Here is a 17,162-nt window from a genome sequence, read left to right as displayed (position 1 = left end):
GTTAATAATCTGAGAAATTTTTTGATTGTATTTGTCAACATAATCAGTAGATTTGATCTCAATTCTTACATATTGTTTTAGTATGTATGTTTAAATATTTATGTCTTTATATATAATCTTTATCTATAAAGTTAGTCTTTATCTTCTTTCTGAGCATGTCTTTCTTGCATGATTTGTTGTATATAAATTATTATTCTGCTCCATATTCTCTTCTTTCTTTATAGTAATTTTGCATATGAGTCAAACTCAATCCTTGTCTATTCCATTATGCTGGTTTTCTACATTTGGGCTTCCTATTATACATATATTGGATCTTTCTTGCTTGTCCTTTTATATCTATCACTTTCTCAAGGATCCTTTTTATCTCTTGCATTTATTTATTTTAAAGATCTTCCTCCTTTACAAATTTTCTCTTAAACCATTATCTACAGTAATTTTCTTACACTTGAGTTGCTTCTAGATTAGTCTTCAAGCTTCTGAAATACGTTTTAAAATATCTAAGTCATACTGTACATTGTCCCTTACTTCTAAAAACTTCCTTTTGTTAGATCACTTATTTTCCGAATTTTTCTAATTTTGACTTATGCTTTTATGTGTTCATTAATTTCTTTTAGCTTGTTTTAAAATATCAGTGTACAGCATTTATCCTCTTTGCAAGCATGTCTTTCTTGCATGCTTTCATTGCCTGTAAAAGAGTTAATCTGCTTGATTTTCTCATCTTTATTTATAGTAATTTTGCATAGGAAAACTCAATCCTTTCTGTGGCTCATTTTCAAGGGTAATTAAGTTGTCTAAAATCTTAGGACAGAGATGGAATTAAGATGGAGGAATAGAAGGACTGGAGCACAACTTCTCTCCTAAAAACAACAAAATGTACAACAAAATACTGAGCAATCTTCAACCAAATGGACCAGGAACTTTCAAAAAGATATCCTACTCCAGAAGACAAAGAGGAGGCCACATCAAGAGGTGGCCATCTTGGGAAAATCTGGCCCCACCCATCACTTGTTGAGAAGCCCCAGGCCGAACAACAATCCAGGTGGGATCACAGCCCCGCCCATCAGTAAACAGGCTGCCTAAAGAACCCCCAGGCACACAGCTGTCTCTAATCTCACCCAGAGACAAAGCCCCACCCACAAGAAGGATAGGAATCACCTCCACCTACCAGTGGGCAGGCATCAGTCCCTCCCATCAGGAAGCCTACAGCAAGCCCCTGTACCAACTTCAGCCACAAGGGGGGCAGATGCCAGAAGTAAGAGAGGCTACAACTCTATTATCTGTAAAAAGGTTGCCACGCCAAAACCCTATACAAATGAAAAGACAGAGAACTATAACTCAGATGAGGGATAAAGAAAAAAAAACCCAGAAAAACAGCTAAGTGATCAGGAGATTCTAGGCCTCCAGGAAAAAGACTTTAGACTGCTGATGCTGAAGATGATACAAGACATTGGAAATAAATGGGAGGCAAAGATGGATAATTTACAGGAAACACTGAGCAAAGAGATACAAGATATAAAACTTAAACAAGAAGAGATACAAAATACAATAACTGAAATAAAAAATTCACTAGAAGCAGCTAACATTAGAATACAGGAGGCAGAAGAACGAATAATCAAGGTGGAGGACAGATTAGTAGAAATTACGAGTGTGGAACAGAAAAGAGAAAAAAGATTGAAAACAAATGAAGAGAGTCTCAGAGAACTCTGGGACAATGTTAAATCACCAACATCCATATTATAGGGGTTACAGAAGGAGAAGAGAGAGAGAAGGAGACAGAAAAAAATATTCCAAGAGATAATAGCTGAAAACTTCCCTAACATGGGAAAGGAACCACTCACTCAAATCCAGGAAGCACAATGAGTATCGTATAAAATAAACCCATGGAGGAACACCCTGAGACACATATTAATCAAACGGACGAAAATTAAAGACAAAGAGAAAATATTGAAAGCAGCTAGGGAAAAGAAACAAATAACATACATGGGAACCCCGATAAGGTTATCAGCAGATTTTTCAGCAAAAACTCTGCAGACTAGAAGGGAGTGGCATGATATACTTAACGTGATGAAAGGAAAAAACCTCCAACCAAGATTACTTTACCCAGCAAGGCTCTCGTTCAGATTTGAAGGAGAAATCAAAAGCTTCACAGAGAAGCAAAAGCTAAGAGAATTCAGCAACACTAAACCAGCTTTATGATAAATACTAAAGGAACTTCTCTAGACAGAAAAGAAAAGGCCACAACCAGAAACAAAAATTCCACAAATGACAAGGCTCACCAGTAAAGGTATATATGCAGTAAAGATACAAAATCATCCACACACAATTATGCCATCAGAATCAGAAATGGTGAGAAGAGGAGGGTACAAATGCAGGACACTGGAGATGCATTTACAATTAAGAAACCAACAACTTAAAACAATCTCGTATATATATAGACTCATATGAAAACGTCAGAATAAATGCAAACCAATCTACAATTCATACACAAACAAATAAGAAAAATCAACTCAAATACAACACTAAAGAGAGTCATCAAACCAGAAGAGGAGAGAACAAGAGAAGAAGGGAAGAAAAAAGAGCAACAAAAATGAATCCAAAGCAATTAATAAAATGGCAATAAGAACATACATATCAGTAATTACCTTAAATGTTAATGGACTAAACGCCCCAACCAAAAGACATAGACTGGCTGAATGGACACAAAAACAAGATCCATATATATGCTGTCTTAGAGAGACCCAATTCACTTCTAGAGACACATACAAATTGAAAGTGAGAGGATGGAAGAAAATATTCCATGCAAAAGGGAACCCAAAGAAAGCTGGAGTAGCAATACTCATAAAAGACAAAATAGATTTTAAAATGAAGAATATTTTAAGAGACTAGGAAGGACACTACATAATGATCAAAGGATCAATCCAAGAAGAAGCTATAACAATTTTAAATATCTACACACCCAAAATAGGTTCACCACAATATATAAAGCAACTGCTAACAACCTTCAAAGGACAAATCAACAATAACACATTCATAGTGGCAGACTTTAACACCCCACTTACAGCAATGGACAGATCATCCAGACAGAAAACCAATAAGGAAACAAAGGCCCTGAATGAAGCATTAAACCGGATGGACTTAATAGATATTTATAGGACATTCCATCCAAAAGCAACAGAATAAACATTCTTCCCAAGTGCACATGGAACATTCTCTAAGATCAATCACATCCTGGGCTACACATCAAACCTCGGTAACTTTAAGAAAATTGAAATCATATCAAGCATCTTCTCCAACCACAATGCTATACAACTGGAAATCAACAAGAAAAAAACTGCAAAAAATACAAACACATGGAGACTAAACAACATGCTACTAAGCATCCAATGGATAACTGAAGAAATCAAAGAGGAAATTTAAAAATACCTAGAAGCAAATGACAACAAAGCTATGACACTCCAAAATCTATGGGATGCACCAAAAGCCGTTCCAAGAGAAAAGTTTATAGCAATACAAGCCCACCTTGTATTGCTAGGAAAAAGCCCACCTTGTATTGTTAGGAAAAAGCTCTAATAAACAAGCTAACTTTACATATAAAGCAGCTTGAGAGAGAAGAACAGACAAGACCTAAAGTTAGTAGAAGGAAAGAAATCATAAAGATCAGAGCAGAAATCAATGAAATAGAAACAAAGAAAACCATAGAAAAGATCAATGAAATGAAAAGCTGGTACTTTGAAAAGATCAACAAAATTGATAAACGCTTAGCCAGACTTATCAAGAAAAAAAGAGAGAGGGCTCAAATCAATAAAATTAGAAATGAAAAAGGAGAAATAACAACAGACATCACAAAAATACAAAGGATCATAAGAGACTACTATGTGCAACTATACGCCAATAAAATGGAAAACCTAGAAGAAATGGACAAATTCTTAAAAATGTACAATCTTCCAAGACTAAACCAAGATGAAATAGAAAAGATGAATGGACTCATCACAAGAACTGAAATTGAAACTGTGATTAAAAAACTTCCAACAAACAAAAATCCAGGACCAGATGGCTTCACAGGTGAATTCTACAAACATTTAGAGAAGAGCTAACACCTATCCCTCTGAAACTATTCCAAAAAACTGCAGAAGAACGGACACTCCCAAACGCATTCTGTAAGGCCAGAATGCGTTTGGGAGTTTGGTATCACCCTGATACCAAAACCAGAGAAAGATACCACACACACAAGAAAAAAAAACTACAGGCAAATTTCACTGATGAACATTGATGCAAAAATCCTCAACAAAATACTAGCAAACCACATCAAACAATATATTAAAAGGATTGTACATCATGATCAAGTGGGATTTATCCCAGGGATTCAAGGGTTCTTCAATACCCACAAATCAATCAGTGTGATACACCACATTAACCAACCGAAGAATTTCTCTCAATAGATGCAGAAAAAGCCTTTGACAAAATCCAACACCCATTTCTGATAAAAACCCTTCAGAAAGTGGGCATAGAGGGAACTTACCTCAACATAACACAGGCCATATATGACAAACCCACAGCTAACATTCTCAATGGTGAAAAGCTGAAAGCATTCTTGCTGAGATCAGAAACAAGATAAGGATGTCCGCCCTTGCCACTACTATTCAACATAGTTTTGGAAGTCCTAACCACAGCAATCAGAGAAGAAAAAGAGATAAAAAGAATCCAAATTGGAAAGGAAGAAGTAAAACTATCACTATTTGCAGATGACATGATACTATACCTAGAGTATCCTCAAGACTCTACCAGAAAACTGTTAGAGCTCATCCATGAATTTGGCAAAGTCACAGGACACAAAACTAATACACAAAAATTGACAGCATTTCTATACACTGACAATGAAAGATCAGAAAGAGAAATTAGAGAAGCAATCCCATTTCCCATCACATCCAAAAGAATAAAATACCTAGGAGTACACCTACCTAAAGAGACAAAAGACCTGTACTCTGAAAACTATAAGACACTGATGAAAGAAATCAAAGGTGACACAAATAGATGGAAAGACATACCATGCTCTTGGATTGGAAGAGCCAATATGATCAAAATGACTATACTACCCAAGGCAATCCACAGATTCAATGCAATCCCTATCAAATTACCAAGGACATTTTTCACAGAACTCAAGCAAAATATCTTAAAGTTTGTTTGGAAGCACAAAAGACCCAGAATAGCCAAAGACATCCTGAACAAGAAAAATGGAGCTGGAGGAATCAGGCTCCCTGACTTCAGACTATACTGCAAAGCAACAGTCATCAAAACCATATGGCACTGGCACAAAAACAGAAATATAGATCAGTGGAACAGGATAGAAAGCCCAGAATTAAACCCATGCACCTACAGCCAACTAATCTATGACAAAGGAGGCAAGAATATACAAGGGAGAAAAGACAGCCTCTTCCATAGAGGTGCTGGGAAAACTGGACAGCCACGTGTAAAAGAATGAAATTAGAATACTCCCTAACACCATACACAAAAATAAACTCAAAATGGATCAAAGACATAGATATAAGACCAGATACTATAAAACTCTTAGAGGAAAACATAGGCCAAACACTCTCCGAAATAAACGACAGCAACATCTTCTCAGATCCACCTCTTAGAGCAATGACAGGAAAAACAAAAATAAATGAATGAGACTTAATTAAACTTAAAAGTTTCTGCACTGCACAGCAAAGGAAACCCTAAACAAAACAAAAGACAATCCACAGAATGGGAGAAAATCTTTGCAATGAATCGACTGACAAGGGATTAATCTCCAAAATTCATAAATATCATCTGCAGCTCAATACCAAAAAAACAAACAACCCCAGCAAAAAATGGAGAGGAGATCTAAACAGACAATTCTCCAAAGAAGACATACAGATGGCCAAAAAACACATGAAAAGATGTTCAGCATCACTCATCATTAGAGAAATGCAAATCAAAATCACTATGAGGTACCACCTTACACCAGCCAGAATGGCCATCATCGAAGAGTCTACAAACAATAAGTGTTGGAGAGGGTGTGGAGAAAAAGGAACCCTCCTTCACCGTTGGTGGAAATGTAACTTGGTGCAACCACTGTGCAAAACAGTATGAAGATTCCTCAGAAAACTAAAAATAGAACTACCATTTGATCCAGCAATCCCACTTCTGGGCATCTATCCAGAGAAAACAATGACTTAAAAAGACACATGTTCATTGCAGCACTATTTACAACAGCCAAGACATGGAAACAACCTAAATGCCCATTGACAGAGGAGTGGATCAAGAAGATGTGGTACATATACACCACGGAATATTACTCAGCCATTAAAAGGGACGAAAAACCAGCATTTTTAGCAACATGGATGGACCTAGACATTATCATGCTGAGTGAAGTCAGTCATACAATGAGATACCAACATCAAATGCTATCACTGACATGTGGAATCTGAAAAAAGGACACAATGAACTTCTTTGCAGAACAGATACTGATTCACAGACTTTGAAAAACTTATGGTTTCCTAAGGAGATAGTTTGGGGGGTGAAGGGATGCGCTGGGGGTGTGGGTTGGAAATCATATAAAATTGGATTGTGATGATCATTGTACAACTATAAATTCATTGAGTAATTTTTAAAAAAATCTTAGGAGAGAAAGATGTGTCAGCATTGCTTTTATCACCTTTCAACTCAAGCTCCCTTTCCGTTGTTTTGGGGAAGCGATCATAAACTTGGTCTCACTCAGAGATGCCTCTGACTCTCCATTCCCCCCATTTTTCTCTAGACTGTCTCTTTATTTTGTCCTCATTGTCCCTTTCCTGCTCAATTTGGATTCTATTTTCAGTGTTTCTTCTCAGTCCAGAATTTCCCAGACAGAGAGAGTTTGAAGAAACCATGTAATCCTAAGGATCTGTTTTGCAAAGAATCGAAAACTGGGCCCAAGATGGTGAAAAAACTAGGGCAAAGCAGACATCCAGCTGGGAAGAGCCCCACAGTAAACCTGGAGGGAGGGGAGAAAAGGCTCACATCTCATTTGTAGAGACAAGCAGCCCTGTAGAGCGGCAGGCCCTCGTTCCAGAGGCCCAGCGCAGACAAGACAGAATGCCTCTGCATGTTGTGCATGACTGGGATCATCTGGTGGGCCTAGTCCCCATCTTCTCCTCTCACTGGAGCACAATTCTCCCTCTTTCCTTCCAGAGCCTGACTTTATACCTATTCAGATGTACCACTGCTCAAAGAAGAAAAGCTCCATTAAATGACCAGCCTGTAGGTGCTATTCACTGTTTTCCCCCTCCCCCATTCTAAACTCAGAACAGCTCAAAAGCCATCCTACCTTCCATTACACAGGGCAAAGAGCAGGCACCACGGAAGGGTGATTATTCTTTGCTGCTATAATAAAGTCTGAAAAGAAAAAAATTACCTGTAGCCACAAGAAAAGCCCACAGGTGAGTGGAAAGAGTCTTACTGATTTCTTACTATTAGATATTTTCACAATCTTGCTGCTTTTGTCATCTTACTGACACGTGGTGAAAATTGACACTGAAAATAACTTCCCAAAATGAGGAATATTGGAAATTGATCACATGGGGAGGAAATTACCCCAAATCCATGTAAACACAAGAGGATTAGCAATAGGCAAGGCACCAAATTAAAAGGTCCAACAAGCTGGGGGTTAGAAGGCTAACAATCCTTTCAAAATAAGAAGATATAACCTTGGGCTGCTCTAAAACAAGTTGAGTTGTAGTCGGAAATGGTTCCAAGAGCTTAGATGCTAAAAGGCTGGACAGCCACAAGAAGGGAGTTTTACAGAGTCTTAGAGGCTTACTGGAGGTGATGCATTCTTGATGCCCTGACACCTGCTCAGAATGTTGAACCCTCAAAGTCAGAGAAATTGCTCTGTATTAACCTGACTACTCATTCTAGGCTCTGACTATACACAATATGACTTAAATGATTCTCTCTTTGTTCTGAGTCTGCATTACTCAGCAAAGCTGTAATGTTGTTTCTTTTGTTTCCACCCAGCATCTAGGCACTATTCCAATGCCCTTGATTTATGTAGTTTACTTGCAAAGCACCACTTCTCTCAGGGCAGGAGGACTTGGCAAAGGAAGGCACATCTACCAACCACCAATCCAAGATGAAGCGGAATGGCTTCAGATTATGGGGATGCTTGGCTAAGAAATGCACATCACGGTAACAATCTCATTGTAACAAAGTGGATCCCTCCTGGGTGTGACCCTCCATACATCTCCATGACTCCACTCAATTTATCTTGAAAATGTTGGGTACATGACAGTCTCCCCACCTAGTATGTCTCATATGCCTCTTCTTAACTATTATATTATATTGAGGTATAATTTATATACAATATAATCTTAAGTATACAGCTCAATGATTTTGTACCTATAAATTGCACCTGCGTGACTACTGCCCAGGCCATTTAGACTCAGAACATTTCTGTCATCTTAGAAAGCTTCCTTCTGCTTTTTTTTTTTTTTTTTTTTTTGGTCTTTTTGTCTTTTTAGGGCCGCACCCATGGCCTATGGAGGTTCCCAGGCTAGGAGTCTAATTGGAGCTGTTGCTGCTGGCCTATGCCACCCACAGCAACACTGGATCTGAGTCACGTCTGCGACCTACACCACAGCTCACAGCAACGCACTGAATGAGGCCAGTGATCGAACCCGCAACCTCATGGTTCCTAGTCAGATTCATTTCTGCTGCGCCGTGACAGGAACTCTGGACTGAGTTCTTACAGATGGAATCCTAGGCTTGGCACCTACTAGCTGTGCAGCCCTGGGCAGCTTATGCAACTATGCTGTGCCTTGGCTTTTTCATCTGTAAAATAGGGACAACAATAGAAATTTCCTCCTATGAGGTTCCCAGGAGTGAATGGGTTCATATATGCAAAGATACAATGTAGGGTTTGAAACATGGGTCCCATAAATGTTAACTATACATCATCCTCATCCTCACGCACTCCTTTGTAATCACTGAAAGATGAGAGAAAGGGTTTTACTAGATATGTTGTTTGTTTTTTTCAATATTGAAAATAGCCTTTATTTTCCAGTAATATAAATAAATATGTTTATTGTTTTACAAAATCAAAAAGTGGGGGAAAGAGTAATGAAGCCTTAGAAAAAGAAAAAATTCTGAGACTCTCAATACTTGAAGGTAACCACCATTTATATTTTGATAGCTAAATTTTCACTTCTCTCTCTCTTCCCCTCCCCCCTCTCTGCATATACACACAAATATACTTTCAAAGATGAGATTAAAATTTGCTTCATCATGAAAAATTATTTGCTTTTAGTCTTTTGTCCCTTAGCTTCTCCTCCCTCCTTTTCACCCTTCCACAACTTTTTCTATGCTCACCTAATTATATTTCTGTGTTCACACATATAAATTTTTTTTACTGTTTGTTGATTTTATATGTATATAGCTATATACCAGAATCTGTATTTTTCTCACTTTATGACAACAAAAATCATTGTTACTGTATACATAGTATGTGTCAGGCACTCTTCTAAGCATTTACATTTGTTTTATCAACTGATATAGTTCTAATATACATGTTTAATGGCAACATGATGCTCCCTGGAAAGCATGAGTTACCATGTATTAAACCAACCACCTGTTCATGTCATTTATGATGTTTAAAATACTTTTCGACCAGAGGGGGAAAAAAAAAAAAAGGAGTTAAATACTCGGTAAATAGGATCCAATGAAAATATCCTAGGAGTGGAATTTCTTGGGAGAAAGACATGTACACTTTTAGCTATATAGGTTTACCCTTCCTTGCTGAGGGGGAGACAGAGCAGTCATGCCCCCATCATGTCAGGGGTTCCCGTGACCTTCTGCAGAAATGACTCCCAGAGTCCCACCACATCATGCAAAAGCACAGTGAGTGGACACTCAGGTAGGGGGGAATCATGGTACCTTCCAGCTCTAGTGACTCCTGGGTGTCCCAACCAGGGCCGTGCACAGGAGGACCTTACTCTCAGACCCGCATCTTCCCTACACACAGCTGACATTTAGTAAGGTTCTGCTCTGCAGAGTGCAGAACTCAGAATAGGGTGTAACAGAGTAAGTCACAGCTCATTCAGTGATGATGATTAAATCCTAAAAAACAATCCTTTAAAAATAAATTTGTTAACTATTGAATAATTCAGTGATTTCTAGAGTTTAAAGATGCACCTTTTAAACAATGCATTTGGATTCTTCCAGGACTCCATTGAACAAAAGCAGGCAGACACATCACCCAGGGCAGAAACAGATGTCTGATTTTCAAGTACACCCAGTAGGAATGAGGGTCTGAACAAGAATCTCACTCTGCCCAGAGAAGCTGGGAAAGCTAACAAGACATAGGAGCATCCCTTTAACAGTGTCTCCTACAAGAAGCCTACAAATGGCATCTCACACAAGATGGCAGAAAAGAAGACCCCTCTGCCCCCAGGAAGCCCTGTTCAGCTGCTTTATCCTCCGAAGGCTGAGTGAGCCACAGAAGCAGCACTGTGGTAGGAGTGTACCTGCCCCAGACAAATCCCAATATCTACCTCCTGACCCAGAAGGTAAAGATGATGCTTGACCCCCTCACTTCCAACGTGTCCCAGTTGCTTGACAAGGTGGATCTGCTTCCTGTGGAGTTAAGCAGAACTAAGAAGCTGCTGAGTCTCATGGAGATAAAGCCTAAATCACAGGCACCCCTTTCCCCTCAAAGGACCAAGCATGGCTACCAAATTCCAATATACTGTGGATCAGAACTTGTTGGGTGATGCAGTTATCTCCTACTGCACTAAAACTAAAAAAACCAAAAAACCAAAAAAAAAAAAACAAAAAACACCTTAGTGGCTGAAAACATCAGCCATCATTTTGCTCAAGAATCTGAAATTTGGATTAGAGGGTACAGCTCATCTCTGCTTAGTGTAGTATCAGCGATTCAACTGGGTGCCAAGCTCTTGGCCTGAAGCTAGGCCAGAGTTAACATCCTGGGGCTTCGGTTCCTTTCCCTGTGGACTTCGGTTCAGGTCTTCTTGAGGTTCTTCACAACATGGCATCTGGGTCAAAGAATGAGTGTTCCAAGAAGCCAAAGGTGTCCTATTACCTAGTCTTAGGGATCCCAGAACCCATCTTCAGCGCATTCTTTTAGACAAGCCAATCAGCAAGTTCGGCTCAAAATCAGGAGGAGGGCAATTAGCAGATGCCTCAGGATGGGAGAGGTATGAAAGAATTTACTGCCCTCTCTAACCTACTGCTGGTGGTGAAGGCATCAGGCTGACTAGCTCTTTTCTGAGGAAGCCTTTGGTGTGTTTAAGCTGTGTGGTACTATGCCTCATCCCTACTTCACACAATGGAATTGTTTTTTGTTTTTTAAAAACAAAAACAAAAAAAAAACAAGTGGCCACACCTGCAGCATATGGACGTTCCCGAGCCAGGGGTCGAGTATAAACAGGAGTTCCTGACATGGCTTAGCGGTTAACAAACCCCAGTAGCATCCATGAGGATGTAGGTTCAATCCCTGGCCTGGCTCAGTGGGTTAAGGATCCGGCATTGCCCTGGGCTGTGGTATAGGTCGCAGACGCAGATTGGATCCAGCATTGCTGTGGTTGTGGTGCAGGCTGGCAGCTGTAGCTCCGATTTGACCCCTAGCCTGGGAACCTCCATATGCTGTGAGTGCGGCCCTAAAAAGAAAAAAAAAAAAAAAATGAACTTACAAACAGAGATTGTACCCCTCATGGTGACTTATTGTACTTTTATATAACCTTAGAATACATCTATGCTCCTTTTCCTGTCTTTGTAATACAAAAACAAAAGCAAAAAAAGACAAAAGCATCAAATAATCAAATCAAACCATTCAGAAGAGGAAAAATGATGGTTAACGACTTTTTTTTTTTTTTTTTGCTTTTTTGTTCATGGCAATGCTGGATCCTTAACCCACTGAGTGAGGCCAGGGATGGAACCTGAATCCTCATGGCTCCTAGTCGGGTTCATTGATCACCGAGCTACCAAGGGAACTCCACATATTTTATTTTTACACCACATGCACAGCATGGGGAAGTTCCAGGGCTAGGGACTGAACCCACATCAAAGCAGTGACCCAAGCCACTGCCTTGACAACACTGGATCCTTAACCCACTGCACCCATCAAGGAACTCCTAACAACATATTTTATGCAACATATTAAATTCTGGAAAAATCGTAAGTGTTTTGTTCTACTATTGCTTGGAGCCGCTTCTAGAGATATAAAGACATAGGAAAGAAGATAGAACAGGATCTGAAGACATTTCCTGGCGGGGCAGCTCCTCAAGTTGGGACGTGCTGTTTACTGGAAGGCACTCTCAAATTTTGGAGGGCAAAGTCCTATGTAGTAATAGCACTAAGGAAAAATAACTAAGCAGCAATTTCAGAAAATGTGCAGCATTATCTGGGTTCCAAAGAGATCCTTTAAATTCCTAGATCCTACAGATTTCTCTAGACAAGGGTAGATATGGTTTTTTATTTTTATTTATTTATTTATTTTTGTCTTTTTGACATTTCTTGGGCTGCTCCCGAAGCATATGGAGGTTCCCAGGCTAGGGGTTGAATTGGAGCTGTAGCCGCCGGCCTACGCCAGAGCCACAGCAACGCAGGATCTGAGCCACATCTGCAACCTACACCACAGCTCACAGCAACACCAGAGCCTTAACCCACTGAGCAAGGCCAGGGATCGAACCTAAGGTTTTTTATTTTTTTAATTTTAATTTAATTATTTTATTTTTTGTATCTTTTGTCTTTTTAGGGCCGCACCCTCGGCACATGGAGGTTCCCAGGCTGGGGGTCTAATTGGAGCTGTAGTCGCTGGTCTACACCACAGACACAGCAACACCAGATCCAAGCCGCGTCTGTGACCTACACCACAGCTCACGGCAACGCCATATCCTTAACCCACTGAGCAAGGCCAGAGATGGAACCCGCAACCTCATGGTTCCTAGTCAGATTCATTAACCACTGTGCCATGATGGGAACTTCTGGTTTTTTTTAATTAATAAATAAGGAGTCCTCTTGTGGCACAGTGGGTTAATGATCTGGCATTCTCACTGTAGCAGCTCAGATTGCTGCTGTGGCACGAGTTCCATTCCTGGCCTGGGAACTTCCACAGGTCATGGGTGTAGCCAAAAAAAAAAAAAAAGAATAATTTTACTTTTGGAGTTATAGGTACATACTGCTTCTCTGGAAATCAAGACAATTTTTGTTAGGATTAGAATCCTCTTTGGGCATGTCTCAGAGGTCAGTTCTGCCTCTGCTGTGCTGAGTGCTGCACCAGCCCTGGGTCTGGCCAATGTGTGTCTCTGTTGGAGGAACTTAGTGTAGAGAAGGCCCCAAAGGGAAACCAAGTGGGAATGTCATGGCTGCTCCAGCTCATTTTTCTATCTAAACACAAAGAACCTGAATACAGTCCCCTTTACCTAACTTCAGTATTTTTTTCATCAGGAGGAAATGTACAGTGTCTTTGTGTGTGTGTGGGGGGGGGGGGTGTCTAAGGGAGAGAAGCTAGAGAGTGCTTCATTAAAATTCTGCACATGTCTAAATTTTAAGTACTTGGGCTTGCAGTTTGCACAGAAACAATCCATACACCATGTCCAAAACAATTCCATCAAAATTGGGGCTTTACACTGCACATGACGCTTTTCTAATCCCAGATCCTGGGCAAATGAACAGTGACTGCTGTGGGCAGGAGGGGAGGTTAGGACATACAGCTAGTGGAACTGAAGTCTAATTGTCTGGATGATGACAATTTCCAGCCTTGCTTCTACTGTAGCTACAATCTAAGTTAACAAAAATACCAAGCCAAAAAAAAAAGGAGTTTCTGTCGTGGCTCAGTGGTTAATGAATCTGACTAGGAACCAGGAGGTTGTGGGTTCGACCCCTGGCCTTGCTCAGTGGGTTGGGGATCTGGCATTGCTGTGAGCTGTGGTGTAGGTCACAGATGCGGCTCAGATCCCAAGTTACTGTGGCTGTGGCATAGGCCAGCAGCTACAGCTCCAATTAGACCCCTGGCCTGGGAACCTGCATATGCTACAGGAGTGGCCCTAGAAAAGGCAAAAAGAAAAAAAAAAAAAATCAAGCTGTTAGGTTATTAAACTTGTAAAATACCTCAAGGATCATATGAATTCCTTGCATGAGTCCACTGATTTTTACAAGTTTCCTATATGATGTATTCAATTTAGCTTAGAGAGTTTCTTAGGTGTTAGGCCCCAAAAAGGGTAAGTAGGTGAAAAGATTGTTTATACAGATTTGTACAAGGACAGTGGATAGACACAGCTCAAACAATGAATTGGCACAAATGGATTTGAAAGTCTGTTTATACGCCTATCATCATCCAGTGTTGTCTCCTCTTAGTGAGCGTGGCATTTAGTTGTGCACATACTAACTCTTCCAACCATGCTTCACTTTGCTCTGGTGAATTCTACAGGAACTCTCCTCAGGGCAGTTTTCCTTGTGTGTCTCATGGGATGTACAGGCAACAAAGGAAGCCTCATTCAGGACCCCCTTCCCACCTCAGCCCAAGATGCCCCCTAACCTGGGCTCAGGCTGTCCTGCTCCTTAGGGGCAGCTTGGCTGCTGTGCATCTGCCCCTTTGTTAAGGGTGACAGCAGCCTAATTGCATACTTCTTTCCTCATCAAAGCAAAATTGTTGGCATTCCACATGAGCCGCTTGCTGTATAATGCACCATCTGGTCCTTTGTGATAAGAAAATAATTGATTATTTTGAAGACTCTTAACTCATCCTGCCTGCTGGATGAGTTAAGAGGGAGGGGTCTAAACTTGTGTCACAGCCCTGCTTTCATGCAAATAAAGTAAGCAACTGCACCTTTAGGAAGCCCCAGTTCCCTTTTTCATTTGTTTTTTAATGAGTAGTGATGAAGTGATTAATATATGCCAGGCACTGCTTTTTGTTTTTGCTTTTATTTTTCAATCTTTCTGAATTTATCTCTAAATGGTAGGGTATGTATTTTTTTAAATTGAAGTATAGTTGATTTAACAAAATTGTAGTTTCGGGCATACAGCAAAATGATTTTTTTCAGATTATATTCCATTATAGGTTATTATAAGATATTGAATATAATTCTCCATACTATACAGTAAATACTTATAGCTTATCTGTTTTATGTGTAGTAGTTTGTATATATTAATTCCATACTCCTAATTGGTCCCTCCCTCTCTTCCTCCTTCTCTCCTTAGGTAACTACAAGTTTGCTTCCTATGTCTGTGAGTCTGTTTCTGTTTTGTATTATTTCTTAGATTCCACATATAAGTGATATCATATAGCATTTGTCTTTGTCTGACTTACTTCACTAAGTATATATATATATATATTCCACATCTTCTTAAGTTGTTGATGGGCACTTACTTGGGTTGTTTCCATGTCTTGGCTACTATGAACATTGGGGTTCATGTACCATTTTGAATTAGAGTTTTCATTTTTTTGAGATATATCCTCAGGAGTGGGATTGCTAGATCACATAGTAGCTCTATTTTTAGTTTTCTTAAGGAAGCTGCATTTTGTTTTCCATAGTGTCTACACCAATTTACATTCCCATCAAGAGTATAGGAGGGTTCCTTTTTCTCCACACCTTCTCCAGCATTTATTATTTGTGGACTTTTTGATGCTAGCCATTCTGACTGGTATCAGGTAACACCTAATTATAGTTTTGATTTGCGTTTCTCTAATAATTATTGATGTTGTGTATCTTTTCATGTGCTCAGGCACTGTTTTAAGAACTTTACAAATTAGCTCATTTATCCTAAAAAAACAAACAAACAAAAACCCTATACTGCAGGGAAGGAGAGAAGGAGGGAATGAGGAGTCTTGGGAATGTTCTGGTTCTTGATCTGACTGCTAGTTTCCTGGATGCAGGCACCTCTTACACCTAAGAGAAAAGTTATATTCCTTATTCTTCTTTTAGAAATGACTGGTTTAAATTGAGTAGCTTGGAGTCCTTCTTTATGCTTCTCCCTGGTGTAATTGCACCCTAAACACAACTGCCCATGAGCTACGGATGAGGCACCCTAAGCACAATTGCCTGTGAGTCAAAAATTATAAACACATGATCTTTTTAGAGACTTTCCTAAAAAAGTCTCTAAAGTCTCTGATCAATATGCCCTTTTCACAAGAATTTTTATTTTAGGAAAAATCAAGCTATGATAACCCAGAAGACCACCAGGATCCTGTTGAGATCTCATGAAACCAACTTCAGTGACTAAAAATTCCCCCAAAGAAAGAAGAATGCATATTTTCCCTCAACCTTGATTTTTTTCTCAAACCCTGTTTTTCTCATTTTTGCTATAAAACTCTCCACGATTCTTCCCCAATGGAGGACACAGTCTTTAAGGTATTAGCCTGCTGTGGCCTCTTTTGCTCAGTAAAGCAATAAAAGCTATTATTTTTTCCTTTACCCAAAACTCCACACTTCAATTCAGCACCGAGGCCAAGTTTCAGCAACATTCTCAGTTTGTGAAAATTTGTCAACTGAATGCTTACAGTGAATGTACTTATGTATGATGTTCCTCAAAAGAATTAAAACAAGGATTTCAGTGTAGTAGGATGCTATTATTTTTACTCTTTTTATAGATAGGAAGATTGAGACCTGCACCTGGCTTACGATTAAAAATAGGTTTTTGTTTTTGCTTTTTTTTTTTTTTTCATTTTTTGATCTCTATACTGGCTTATTTCAGTGATTACTCTCCAATTGTGATTTCCTCCATCCTGTATCTTCTAATTCTTTCCTATTTAGAGGAGAACTTTCAATATTTCTTTTAAAATAGGTTTAGTATTTCTACATTCTTTTAGTGTTTGTATGTCTTAGAAATTCTTTATTTCTCCTTCTATTTTAAATGATAATCTTTCTGAGTATTCTAGGTTGCAAATTTTTCCCTTTTAGAACTTTGAATATATCTTGCCACTCTCTTCTGGCCTGTAGCATTTCTGTAATCATCTGATAGCCTCATAATTAACTCTTTGTTTTTCTCTTGCTGCTTTTAGAATCCTCTTCTTATTGGCTTATTGGACTCCAGTCGCTTACCCCCCCGCTTCATGCTGCCCCCTGTGTTCAGTGTTATGGGGGAGAGCGGAGGGTGAAGGAGAGAAACGAGATGCACCTGCCCTCTAGTTGCTAAGCCCTGCAGCG

This window comes from Sus scrofa, chromosome 17 (genome assembly GCF_054392235.1).
Source record: "Sus scrofa isolate SSC_HxYL_T2T_F1_AM1 chromosome 17, Sscrofa_HxYL_maternal_Yorkshire_Landrace_v2.0, whole genome shotgun sequence".
Taxonomy (NCBI): Eukaryota; Metazoa; Chordata; class Mammalia; order Artiodactyla; family Suidae; genus Sus; species Sus scrofa.
This window is presented reverse-complemented; position numbering follows the sequence as displayed.